This window comes from Puntigrus tetrazona, chromosome 4 (genome assembly GCF_018831695.1).
Source record: "Puntigrus tetrazona isolate hp1 chromosome 4, ASM1883169v1, whole genome shotgun sequence".
NCBI lineage: Eukaryota > Metazoa > Chordata > Actinopteri > Cypriniformes > Cyprinidae > Puntigrus > Puntigrus tetrazona.
The window spans coordinates 8,732,181-8,745,745 of NC_056702.1; the positions used below are offsets into that span (position 1 = coordinate 8,732,181).

The window sequence follows — 13,565 nt, forward strand, 5'->3', positions numbered from 1 at the left end:
CGGTACACAAAGTGGCGCTGTGCAACTTTTTATGCTTCTGACACTCGCCAAAAGGCGTGCTTGCTGTTTGTTTAGTCACGAGGCGTTAAACGTCGGTGATATTCGCAAGCGATAATTGTCCCTTTACAGGCCTCAATGCTAAATCAAATTAAATGCATCAAAATAAAATGATGCAAAGAATAAAACCTTGCTTGCAATTTTCTTTATCACAACACTTTGGTTAGGACATTATATAAAATAGTTAAGAGAGTGTAAAGAGTGTTTAAGCATAAATATGAAAATGCAATCAATTTTACTTATCAGGACATCCCAAAAGGGAGGCTTTGTCAGGTTTAGCTCTGTTCTGAGAACAGTTATATCCCCACAGTATAAGCTAAGCCAAGAGATGTAAACCCCACAACACACAGAGTCAAACAAAGGTCTGTAAAAGGAATGAGAAGATCAGAAACTCGTGAAAAACAACGATGGCAAACATAAACATGGCTGGAATGTGGTGTTCGGAGTTCTTCAGGAAGCTTTACAATGCCGCTTATTGTGCTGAATTTAAGTAGCAGATGTTGTTATTGATGTCATAATGAGATAAAAGCTTCCAAATGACTCTCTCCTAGGAATAAAAAAAGCTAAATATAATTGGAATAGACATAAAAAATTAAAACATTCCTGACCTTAAAAAACCAGAGGGTGAAAGTACATCTCTGCTCCATATTCGCAAACACGCACGCAGGAAAAATTAGGTCTGTGTGCTGAAGTGACCTTTATCCAGGGTCAGGTCATAAAAATATAGTTAAATAAAAATAATCCATCCCCTAACCCTAAATACAACGCTCACATAAACCGGGGTAAATTCCCAATTGGCCTTAAACAGCATTAAGCAGGACCTACAGTACAGCTCTGTGTAAACGACTCGTGTGTGTGTATGTGTGTATGTGTGGACAGAAATCAGGCACAATGGCCTGTTCAGAAATAGCCAGCTGATATGCTGTTTGTGGTCATGACCTGCGGTGGGTCCTTTTACCTGCTGGGATCTCCTCCCACCCTGTCTGAGTCCCTCTATAGAGGCTGCGTCTCTTCGGTCCCTGCTAGAGAAAAGAACAGACAGACAGCGACTCTGATCAATACCAGCGCCTCCTCTTTGTGGCTGAAATCAAAACCTTTTGAGGTGAATATTCCCTTTTTTTGAAAGACGGTGACGTCAATAGATTCAGGTAACTGACTCGCTATGTGGAGGAGAATGCTTGAGAGAATGAAAGCAAGGTTTTCATACACTTCTTTGGTCTGGTTTATGGATTTCTTTTCTTTTAACCGTGCGCGGCCCTCAAAAGTCCAAAATGCTACTTAGACCGATTTAAATCTACTCACAATGCACATTGAACAAGTACGAGGAATGATCACTTTGATCACTACTTTTGTAAGCAGTAGGCTAGTGAAAAATCTTAATCCTAATTTTTAAGTTCTTTATTATTTCCAGTTTGATACAATTGTTAGACTAAATCAAATATAGTGTACTAACGTTTGGGATCAGAACTTTTTTTTTTTTTTAAATCAATACTTTTATTCAGCAAGGTTGCATCGAACTGATAAAAAGCGACCGTAAAGACATTTCAAAGAATCCTGAATAAACGTCTCAGTTTGCACAAAAATATTAAGCAGCACAACTCTTTTCAACAGACAGTAATATGAAATGTTTCTTGAGCACCTAATCATTATAAAGAATGATTTATGAAGGATTATGTGACATTGAAGACTGTAAGTAATGGCTACTCAAAGAGATTCAGTTAGAAATTCATCACAGGAACAAATTACATTACAGCAGAAATTTTATTTTAAAACTTTATAAAATATTTTGGAATTTCTCTGCCGATTTAAAAAATATATATTTAATTGATTTAAACATTGTAAAATCATTTAATCCATACAGCTTAATGAATCAAAGGCTCTCCAAAATCTGCATCTTTTTCGGCAAATTCTGTGTAGGCCTGTTCCCAATGGAGCAACCTCTTGATCGAGGAAACAATGGTGATGCTCGAACCTACGACCTCTCAGTCACTGTACTCGACCTCTAAGTCACACCGGCCCAAAACTCCCCGAGCTCTCTCCGCGTTGAATCTCAACCTCTGCTTTATTTGATCTAGGCTGTGTGCAGGTGTCTCTCGTGTTTACAGCTGGAGAATAAGGCAGGTTGGACAAGAACAAACATTTCAGCGGTGCCGAATCCCACCGACCCCTCCTCTCCCTAAGACTCATTTTAATTCCATCTCAGCATGGTAACAAACACTCGTTAAAGCAGATTAATTCCACAAGAGGATTACGCTCCATATTAGATAATGAAAGAGAGAGAGCGAGGGAAAGAAAGAGAAAATAATCACGTAAAGGGATAGATGGTGTGCATTTGATCCTGGGGAACAGAAAGCTAATCCAGGTGTAACACATGTAGAGGAGTGTGTGAGAGAGAGAACGTGCACAGTGGTATTAGGAACAGCTGGCGTCGGTTTAGCCTCTTTGTCTTCATTGACATTGGGAGGACGACAACAACAACACTGACCCACAAAATGGGAAGTCGGATGACAGTTGCTGCTATTGACACACTGCTTTTAGACGTGTGTGTGTGTGTGTGTGTGTATGAGAGGCTGTGACTCACAGCTTGCGCGGTGTTGCACTGTTAATGTGGTGGCGGTTCTGGCACATCTGGGCTATTTTCTCCAGTACGTGTCTGAAGACAGTGTGAAAAATCTCAGGGAGGAAAAGTGAGTGTATAGGCCCCTGTGAGATCGGTTCCTCAGGTTAGAGGGCCATTTTTCAAATGCCAGCAGCTTATCTCGACTGTCACAGGCTAAACGTGTCTGTTTGTGACATTACAAGAACAAGCGTGAGTCTCCTGAGTTCAGCGGCGCAGCCGATTCAGTACCCGCATTCTCATCGTTCTGAAGTGTTACACAAAGCTCCGGCGTTTCAAAAGGGGGAAAGTCCATCTCTAAATCAATTACGGCAAGAGCGAAAGAATGCAAAGACTAAATTTGTGCACGTTAGCACACGCCAGCTCCAAAACATGGCTTAAGTTTGTTTACAATCTCAAACATTATCAAAAATCAGCTTATAAGCAAGTGCTAATAAAGAAAACGGCATTATAAGATTTAGAAATTAGCAGTTGTTGTTTTTTTTTTCTTCTGCAGGGCAAAATGTGCACAATGCAACACAATGCTGATAAAAGAAGTCTTATATGCAGAGCAGAATCAGAGTAACAGGCAAAAATGCAGGCATGCCGGAATCAGGATTTGCTTAAACAGTGTTTTTCCGGATTGAAAAATGTTATATGTTTTTTGATCTTATGCTCACCAAGGCTGCATATATTTAGGTAAAAACAAATATTGTAATATAAAACCATTTTAGATTTTAGATTTATTCCAGTGATGGAAAAGCTGAATTATTAATCAGTCATAAAGTCTTCAATGTCACACGATCCTTCAGAAATCATTCTAATATGTTGATTTGGTGCTTACAATTTTATATTATTATTATTATTATTATTAATGTTGAAAAGGTTGTGCCGCTTTATATTTTTGTGGAAAAGGTGATTCTTGATTAATAAAAATGTATTTGAAATCTTAATGTTTGTCACTATCTGGTCAGCTTAATGCATCCATTCTGAACAGAAGTAATAATAATTAAAAATCCATACTAATGTGTTTGCTCACTGTGTATTAACATACTGTAATAGTCAACATGAAACAATGTTCACGAGTCATTTTACTTCTGCAATCCAATGTGTTTGAGCAAACAGGGCAGGAATTGGCCTAAACAACAAAACCTGGATGTATAAATAGAATAAAAAATAAGGTATAAGTGTAAGACAGCAAATGTAAATGTCGTCGATATTAAAAGGGATGCATAAATACACAACGCAAAAATCTAAGATGTTTCCCTTCTCAGGAATAGGCCACTACACCTCTTTAAATCCCACCCACTCAGCAGAAAAACATACAAAGCTCAAGTAATCAAATAAAGACCTCCTGCCTCATGTCAGGCCCCATCCCCGGATGAGTGAGGGAATGCACAAGCCAGGCAGAAATAATCAAATCAAGAAGGCGGCCTATCCGGCACAAATGGAAAGTTTCCTGTCACACAAAGTTAGCTTTCCATCGTGTCTGTCAGATTTCACGGTTTGAGAGAGAGGCTCCGGGACTAAATCCCTGACTCACTTATAGAAAACACAATCAGGATGTACAGTTTCCTCTGTATTATGATAAAAAAGTCATTCATTCCGTATCACCTCACTTTATTATTCAACAGGAACGGGTCAGAAACCAAAAGGAAAAAGACAACATTATCTCAGTTTTTAGACTTCATCATCTCACTCCTGTCAGGGACAGTTCGCCCAAAAAAAAAAAATGTAAAAAAAAATTCTGTTACCATTTATTTGCCCTCATTTTCTTTCATCTCTGGAAAATAAGTTACATAAGCTGTTTTTCATACAATAAACGATTTTAGAATGAACCTTTTGGTGCACCGACAGGATACAAAACATCTCCTCGCGTTTTAACAGAAGAAAGTCAGTCGCATGGGCGTGGGACAACGCAAGTGTGAGTAAATGATGACAGACTTTTCATTTTTGAGCAAACTGTACCATTAAATACACTCGTTCACACAGCAGACTGCGCTAACGTCGACATATGTGACCGAATCCAGACAAATGTTCATTCTGCATCGCACAAACTCTGGAAGAAAGATACGCTGTCAAGACACAGAGAGAGAGAGAGATACTGAGCACGCTGAGAAAATGTAGCGGTAACTAATTGTTATCATTACGCATGTTTGAAAAGTGTTTTCAAACAAGTAATCAAAGTCTGCCACTGTAATTAGCAGACACAGCAGTGAGTGTGTTTCTCTCCACTGTTCTTTTCAAACTGAAAGGCATTAGATATATCAGATCCTTTTCCCCAATGGAACAAAAACCTGTACACCGCGTGCATTGTGAGGGAGAGACAGCTTGACTGAAAACAAACTGACACAAACCATTTGAAGCAGAAAAGAAACACAACAACCTGTCAAGAGCAAAATGCCTCTAATTTTTCTGTCATCTGCCAGCAGTTTAACAAGAGAGGAGCGTTTCTACCCCCTCAATTTTCCCCCTGGCCATTTACACACACTGAGAACCAAACAAGAGGATGGGAGGGGAAGAAATCTGCTCGTTTTCTTTCTCTCTCCCTCTCTTTCTTTCTTTCCTCTCCCCTATATTTTTCACTTTCCTTCTATTCATCTCATCCTTTTTACTCTTAGCATTTTCTTTTCCATCAACTCAACACGATACCGTCATTGGTAGAGTGTGGCGTTTGTGTGTGTGGAATTATCCCAATGACTTGAATCTTTTGATTGCGTTCACGAAAAAGATCCACTCAGATACTTGCGACAGTAAGTGGCAACTTGTGAGAGTCAATTCACTGAATCGCTTGCTTAACTCGTTCAAAAATATTGATTAATCTAGACCGCTGCATATAAAATCTCCTAATGATGACTGACAAATATCAATCACCTTAAATGCACATCAGCATTGATACTGTTAACTAAAGCAAAAAAGCAAAAAAAAAAAAAAAAAGAAAAAATTCACAGAAAAAGCTTCACAGAAATGCTAATACAACCAATAAGAACATAAAATAATTACTAAAACATGTAAAAAAATATAAATATAAAATGTAAACAACAAATTCAAAATAATCAGAAATATTATATAAATCATAAAATAATGCCCTGATATAAAGGTGAAAATGTCACATAAAAAAAAAAAAAAAAAAAAATTATATATATTATATTACATAGCTGTTCACAATGTACTGTCAAGGGTCTCACAAGGGAGAGGCCTCAGAACCAAAAATATTAAGCAGTGAATAGGACTAAAACTGATTTGTTGGGTGAGGGATGGGGGGGCGTTACTACGATCCCAAGGGTGTTGGGGTTTGCTCACAAGGCAGGTTAGACATCTTGTGTTTATGTTCCAGGGGCAAAGAAACACTAATGTGGAGGTCTTCTGACTGCACCGGAGACAGTGTTTATGTTAAAGGCTGTTGCTCGTCTTTCTAAAGCACATTACACTGACTGCTGCTGTCAGCTTGTGTTACTTTGCCTCTTTAGTGGCGCAGGCAATTGGCTCCGACAGCCAAGCAGTGCGGATGAAATATTTAAGTCCGCACTGTTAAAGGCACAACTCCGTCTTTGTCCTGTGAACTAGCTGTTTGTAACATTAGTATCATGGTGACAATGAGACCTTATGCTGAGGAGATGATGGTGAGAACAAAGTATGTGTGCGTTTGCGTGCCCGGCCACAGAGTTAAAGTTACTATTCAGCAAAAATCTAAGTCAGGTTATTATTTACTTACCCTCACATTATTCAGAACCTTTTCTTCTGTTTTAAAAAAAGGAGATGTTTAGACAAATGTTTATGCTGCTCTTTACAATATAACAAAATCCAGAGGCTGTCAACATCCAAAAAGGTCAAATACAACATATGACTTACTTTTAGTATATAGTATAGCTCTCAAATGTTGTTCATGTATCTGCAAATTCAGATGGCTTACTTTCATGGATTTTTTTTTTTTAAAGCTTTCCAGCCTATGGCTACTATATGCTTTTGTTGAACATTATTAAGTTACACGAATCTCTTATTTTGTTTGCCACCAAAAATTGCTTTGCATTGAAATGAGCAGATTTTATATATTTTTTGTGCAGATCCAGCATAGGCTATTCTCCAGGTACAAGAAATAGACCTCCGTAAAATGCACTGAACGCACTCGAATATTTTGGTTAAACTCACCTGGAACGGTGTTGTAAATACAACTTAAGCTCTGATTTCTAATAGTGTCCACTTTTGGAAGCTGAGAGTAGTTTCTCTTTTACAATAAAACACAGCGTCTCCAGAACATGGCGCTAGCAGCAATACTACAGCTAGAATAGGTACTGCCTTCTTTCTTTGCGTATACAATTGGGTGGTGTTATGAAAATTGTTTTTAATACAAGTCTTGTATTAACATCATTAATCACTAATCATTGTTTAACAGGTTAAGAGTGCAAAGTGGCTAAACATCTAGCTCATTCACTGGAGAAATAGCAATGTTTGGATACGTTACTGTTTTTTCTATCTGGTTAATTCACATAGTGAAGTCTAAAAGTCAAATGTGGTATGTGTGTATAACATGTATTCATTCTTTTTAATTGAAACCAAGAAACAAGATAATGTATGATATTTCAGATTGTACACTAGTGTCAACAGATGACATTAATTCTGTGACACTGATTTTGTGAATTCATGAAATTAATTACATTTCCAACCCCATCCCATGGCAATTCGTACAAATTAGTATGGCTTTTGGTAGATCACATGTATTTTATGAGTTCCCCAATTCGTATGAATTTGTACTCATCATTTGGTTCTAGATAAATTGACCAGATTTTCATATGAATTCGCTACCTCCTAAAATATGTGCTGATAAAAATGCTGATAATACAATTTGTAATGAAAAATGCGCCAAAAAAAAAATTGAAAATAAAATAAATTGAGGCTCTTTAAACCTCATTGCATATAAAACTACAGACATGTGCAAATTTCTCTGAAATGAACACCATCCACTGTCAGGTGGACATGGATGTATGGACCACTGAAGGGAAAATTGTGTGTAAAGGAAGAGTTAAACAGTGGGAGAGAAGAGTTCTAGGAATACAAGAAGCATAATACGCAAGACAATGTGTGTACATACGTATGTGTGTGTTTCATCCACAGCTCTGGTACCGCTCATGAGCAGCATGAAAACACACTCCACACCTTATATAGGGCAGATACGCCTGCTGCTCCTATAACTCGTCGGCTGGATTACAGCAAATCATAAATTAGAGGAGAAATTTCAGTGATCCAGGAAAACAAGAGTCTAAGTCAGACTGCTCCGATTCTGTCACTACACCACACAGGTTAGCAAGAGCAACACAAGGGTGCTCAGCCAAAGTGCTCACACCAGCCTTATCTGTCAGCAATATAATACCGGCTGCAGTCCCCTCTCGCTAATAAATAACACTAACTCAACATACACACACAAACACACACACAACCACACATACACCCTCAAAAGCTAATGTGGATGACAGTACTGGTTACCCTTAATGAGGTTACCCTTAATGAGTAATTGATTTCTCATAAATGAGTCATCAATATGTAATTAATAGAAGGGTAATGTGTTAAATGTTGGTTCTGTATGGTTCATAGGCAATGTTCAATCTAATTTTGTTAGAACTTTCTGGGTGAACCTACTGGCCACCATAGTAGAAACAAATATTATATGCATATTTGGACTATATGATAGATAGATAGATAGATAGATAGATAGATAGATAGATAGATAGATAGATAGATAGATAGATAAGATAAGATAAGATAAGATAAGATAAGATAACCCAAAACACTGTTATGAGTTGCTCTGAGTTAATCTTCTGTCCAGAGCATGCTGGGGTCAGTGTTTAGTCATATGCGTTTGTATGCACGTGTGTCTCTATTGATGGGTCAGCTGCACCCCTGTGACAGCTTCCATCCTGTCTCCTTAACCTTCCCTGGCCGGCTCGGTGGCAGCGCTGAGGTTTAATCAATGCAATGGAAGTGACATTTAGGGCCAAATCAAATTAGGTGGAAATGGAGGCAAACGGCAGGACTGCATTAAGTGCCGCCCGTATTAACACACAGGTCAGACACACAGGACTCATCGCACACACGCTGGCCGCACGCCCATTTACAAGACCCTGTACCAGAGAATATGCATCACGATTAGACGCTCACTGACCTGGGACGCATACAGCAAGAACACTAGAGCGGAACCTGCAAAACAGATGGCAAACAAACATGCAAAGGAAACTGTCCTTATAATTTTTCATGTAGGCTATATTAACCATAACACTTTATGGGATTGAATTTCAAGCAAAATAATGATATTGTTTTAAAGATTGTTACTGTATTAAATTACTTGCTGATTACAGATGCTTATAGATTCTGGTCTTACTGCACATCCTATTAAATATAAAAGCATTTTGTACACAGTCATATTCAGCTGCCATATAGTGTAACACTGAGCCCACATAACATCCTGTAAAACAAGAGGGAAAAAAGTAAAGGTGACTTTAAACAAGCACTGAGGAATTGCAGAATCGAGCATGTGTTCTCCTTCTCTCTCACACACACTGAGAGAACAAGAGATGTTCTCTTTTTCACACTGTTTTTCTTTGTGTCTCGCTTCAAAATCCACATGCAGGGCCAAAATACATGAAATATTCATAAAGCGTATAAAAGAGTGCTATCAAACATTCTGATTGTTCAGTGTCTCCGTCTCATGGGCATAAAAAAAGATCACTGGGTCAGGTCAGACTCGTAAAATAAATCACGTATGACGGGAAGAAAGCAGCCTGTAAATGTCTGACTCAGTCTCAATTTGCCTGATTGAAAACGGCCTGTCAGACCAGATACTGACACCCCAAATAGGATTGAAACAAATACAAATTAACAGACGGCCCTGGTGGGCTACAAGAGAAAACGAACAAGAACAGAAACAGAAGTAGTCTGAAAGTCCGGCTCAAGGGTACCAGACCCTCAGGCCCAAACTCGCACGAAGGAAAGAGTGTCTCACTTTGAAGGAATGCATGTCAAACTTCCTTCAGTGTCTCTCACTGCTAAAGAAATCCCAGTGCATCCAATTGCAGAGAGACGGGAGGGAGCAGCGAGTGAAAGAGTAGGGATGTAGGTAAGCAAAGCTGCTGCAGATACATACGTCTGCATCCTAAGGTAACAAACAACTGTGCATCCGACTTCGTACTGACAGCTGTCAGTGTAAGCCGTTTCGGATTCTCGTTTCACGCACACGTGTGTGCGGCATGTCAATTAGAAGCCCAGTTTGACCTGAGCAAGACTGATTAGATGCCTCATGTTTGCACCCTGAATGTCAGTTTGATCCAAACCCTACTTCTGAAGAGATAACACACCTGCCCCACTCACCTAAGCAAACAACATCCATCAAGAACAATATCTTGCTTGTGCTAGAGATCGACGCATGTGGGGTTTTTCGGTTTGATGGTGATATTGAAAGAACTGTATATGTACTGTAAGTTAGATGCGTGTTAAAACTGCTGTATAGGTTTAACTGTTTCGCAACTTTTGTTGTATAACTGATAAACAATTGCCGTTTCTTCTGTAATACTTTATTAGTCATTAATCTATATTGCCTTTCAAAAGCATTGACATTTTCCCTCTGCTTGTATGTGCTTGCTGCGAATCGGACAGAGAATATGAAGTGAATAGAATGAAGTGGAAGCATTGCAGTCAGTGGATTTCTTACTTCGCTTATAAAGCCTTTTGTACATTTTCACCTAAATAGAATAATCATACACGGTGATGGGCTGATCACAAAATGACCAAATATCACTGGTTTGTACACTAGACACAATGCAACATAATAAACATCCCAGTTGGTGACGAGACCACGTTTAACACGGAGATGATCCCTGGAGCACAACTGGGGCAATTTAATTCACAGAGGGCCGAGTTCAATGACCACAATGTCAGAAATAAATTCACTTTCTCAAGCAAAGAGCTCTTTTGTTCCACTCGAACAGTACAGAGGGCACCAGAGAAAATGCGTAAGATAAAGACTCTCTCATAATAGATAAGGTTCCTTTGACAGAAGCCTCCGAGAAGCAGATTCGCCCTTGGCCCAAACGCCCTTTAATGAAAGCCTGTATTATGTCTGCATGAAGTCTCTTAAGGACAGAAGAGCAGGACTATAAGGAGCAGCAGGCCCCACAGGCACCACCTGAGGATGAGGTCACATCCACATTTACCCACAATCCCCAGCTGCAGGACACCGGGTGGGAGCGCAACGAGCAGTGGCCTTTCTGAAAACGACAGAACACGGGGCAGGCGGTTTGGGGGGGAGTGGGGAGGGTCCGGGAACAATACAACAAAAGAGACAGAAAGAAAAAGGAAAAAGAGAAAGGTACAGGCAGACAAAAGTAAGAGCATTCATTAAAAGCCATCAGATTGTCTTCCTGTCCTATCAGCCAGCATCAAAACCATCTGCAATCTAGAGGGGAACTACAAAGTGGATCCCGGGGCCTACAGAAGTGAGGTTTTGATCAGACTAATTAAAAGCCATTTTGTTTTAAACAAACAGACACAACTCTAATTGGCTCTTTTCCATAAGAAAGGGAAGATGTTGAAAGTGAGAGAACGCACAGGGAAGATCAGAGGGACGCTCTCAGGCAGAGGGGCTCTTGTGCACTCACACACACACACACACACACACAGCTCAATAAAGCGACAGACAAAGAACATGCACAAACACACAAGTATCAGCAAATACTTCCACGTATTATATCAGTAACAGCTAAAAGAATGCGTGATCAAACTTCATGGAATGGAACATCATGCACTCCATAAGCTACAGAGAATTCCTTTACAGTGCAAGACAAAGCAGGGCACATATTTATCAAGGAGTTTCACATTTCTACTGCATCACAGAACAAAGGCTTGATTCGATGCAGATTTTTTATCGATATTTAAATGTTTCCTCCAATATAGGCAGCTTAATATGCAGATAACGGCCAGAAGAAAGAAATTTGTAGGTTGATATCAAAACATTTCTCTGTTTAAACATCCCGACCAATCCAAACATAGCAACAACGGCTAAACGAATGGTGGGAGTTTGGTGAAGGTTTGAAGAAAAGTGGCAGATGGGGACAGTATTCGGGAAAACCCAATTAAAATTTGTGTGGGGTTTTTTTAAGTTACACAAGTGGAACAAAATTCACACTTCTCGGTTTAAATAGAGTTTCTTTGGGTCAGTAACAAATGGTACTGCCCACAATAAAGTAAAAGAAAAACAACATTGTAAAATGCATTTACAAAAGTCTTTTGCAAAAAATTATTTTATATTAATTTGAATACATTATTTCACTTATTAATATATTTAAATATATTTTGTATAAATATACATTTGTAAATATATAAATTAAATAATATATATTATAAATTATATTTAAAATTAAATTTTGTCTGTGTGTGTTTGTGCATGTTTGTGTGTGTGAAATGTATCTAAAATATACATTTATAATAATTTATAATATACTTTAAGCATTTTTACCAACTCATGGATTATCTCTGAAAATAAAATAATAAATAAAATAAACCACATAAATTAAATGCTTAATTTTTTTTATTTTCACACCATTTTGCAGTCTGAACTTCACTGCAGAAAGGTCAAATCATCTAATTAATAAAATACTTAATGGCATTATTTTAGTATTTTATTAAGGGATTCAAAAAAAAAAAAAAACTCAAAACAACAACAAAAAACATCCATAGATATGTACATTTTCTTTTTTAATTAACAAATTAAAATGAATAGATCCGGGAATTGATTTACAAAAACATGTAATTAACCACTTTGCTATTGTTTTTGGATACACTGGGGTCAGAGAGCAAAACTGTTACCAAACACTGTACAAAGTGAGAACAGCGAGTGCTTTTACACACTTGGAGGACTTTCAGGGTAAACAGTAGGTCATCCTGTTACACTGACCCAAGACCAGTGCAAAATCCGAAACCTGACTGAAATCATGTAGCGTCAACAGCAGCGATGGTCTCAGACCAGTGGTCAGGAGACACTCGCTATCAGATGTGAACTCGAGCTCGACCGCTGCAACCGGCCAATGAGTATAGATCTGAAACTCTCTCTTGGGATCTGAACGATGGCATACACACTCACAGAAACACACACACGCAGAGCAAAATAAACAGAACGACCCCCACGGGCATGTGAAAAATAAGCAAGGTTTTGCAAAATACCAAAGTAGGTCATTGATTTATTGAGTGCAAAAATCCATAGTATTTTTCCCCTTTTCTCTGGTCTCCAATCTTCCCATAAAGTAGAAAGACAGGATCATAAAAGCGAGGAAAAAGTGACACGCACGCCAAGAGATGACATTACATTAGCCGCAGCTTCTCATATCCAAGTAACAATGTTCAGTTATCTATATGATAATGGAAGACGTCTGAAACCAAACAATATGAAGATGCACACAATCATGTGGACATAAAAGCCCAAAGCCTTGAGACTAAATCATGTGCGCTTGCAATCTGCTCAATAGATGCCTCACGACTTTGTTTGTTTGCTTGCTTGTTCTGGGTTGGAAGACAATAAACGCCTCTCGACAAAGACAGCCTTTCTCCTTTATACGCTGGCTGAGACATCAGTTCATGGATTGTGAGATTCAGTCACATTGATACGTACACGGCCACATGGGAAGGACAATAACGGCCTCAATACTGTAAAAACAAAGTGTGCACTGAAGATACAGATCTATATTTACCTACGGCCTCTATATGCAGATGGTTGTGTGAAATCAACCTGGCATGTTGTTCTCTTGTCGTTGCTGGAATTCAGAATCAACAATGGTGTTCTGGAATATGCGTTTTCATAAGAGAGAGAAAATCCAATTTTCATGCCACAAACACCTAATTGCAGTGGATTATTTGTGCCCTATTTGGCAGC

At 38.7% G+C, this 13,565-nt stretch overlaps 1 protein-coding gene across 3 annotated transcripts in view; it reads right to left on the minus strand.

The window, feature by feature from the left end:
- Positions 1 to 13,565, minus strand: part of sox5 (SRY-box transcription factor 5) — a 173,784-nt gene that overhangs the window by 153,130 nt on the left and 7,089 nt on the right. The window contains exon 3 of one of the 3 annotated variants that reach the window (XM_043236837.1): positions 1,016 to 1,076. The exons of 1 other annotated variant lie outside the window; for it this stretch is intronic. The gene's annotated coding sequence lies outside the window, so the exon portion shown is untranslated. Of the gene's footprint in view, positions 1 to 1,015; positions 1,080 to 13,565 lie in introns of all 3 variants that reach the window. One more of the 3 variants, XM_043236836.1, reaches the window with a different exon arrangement.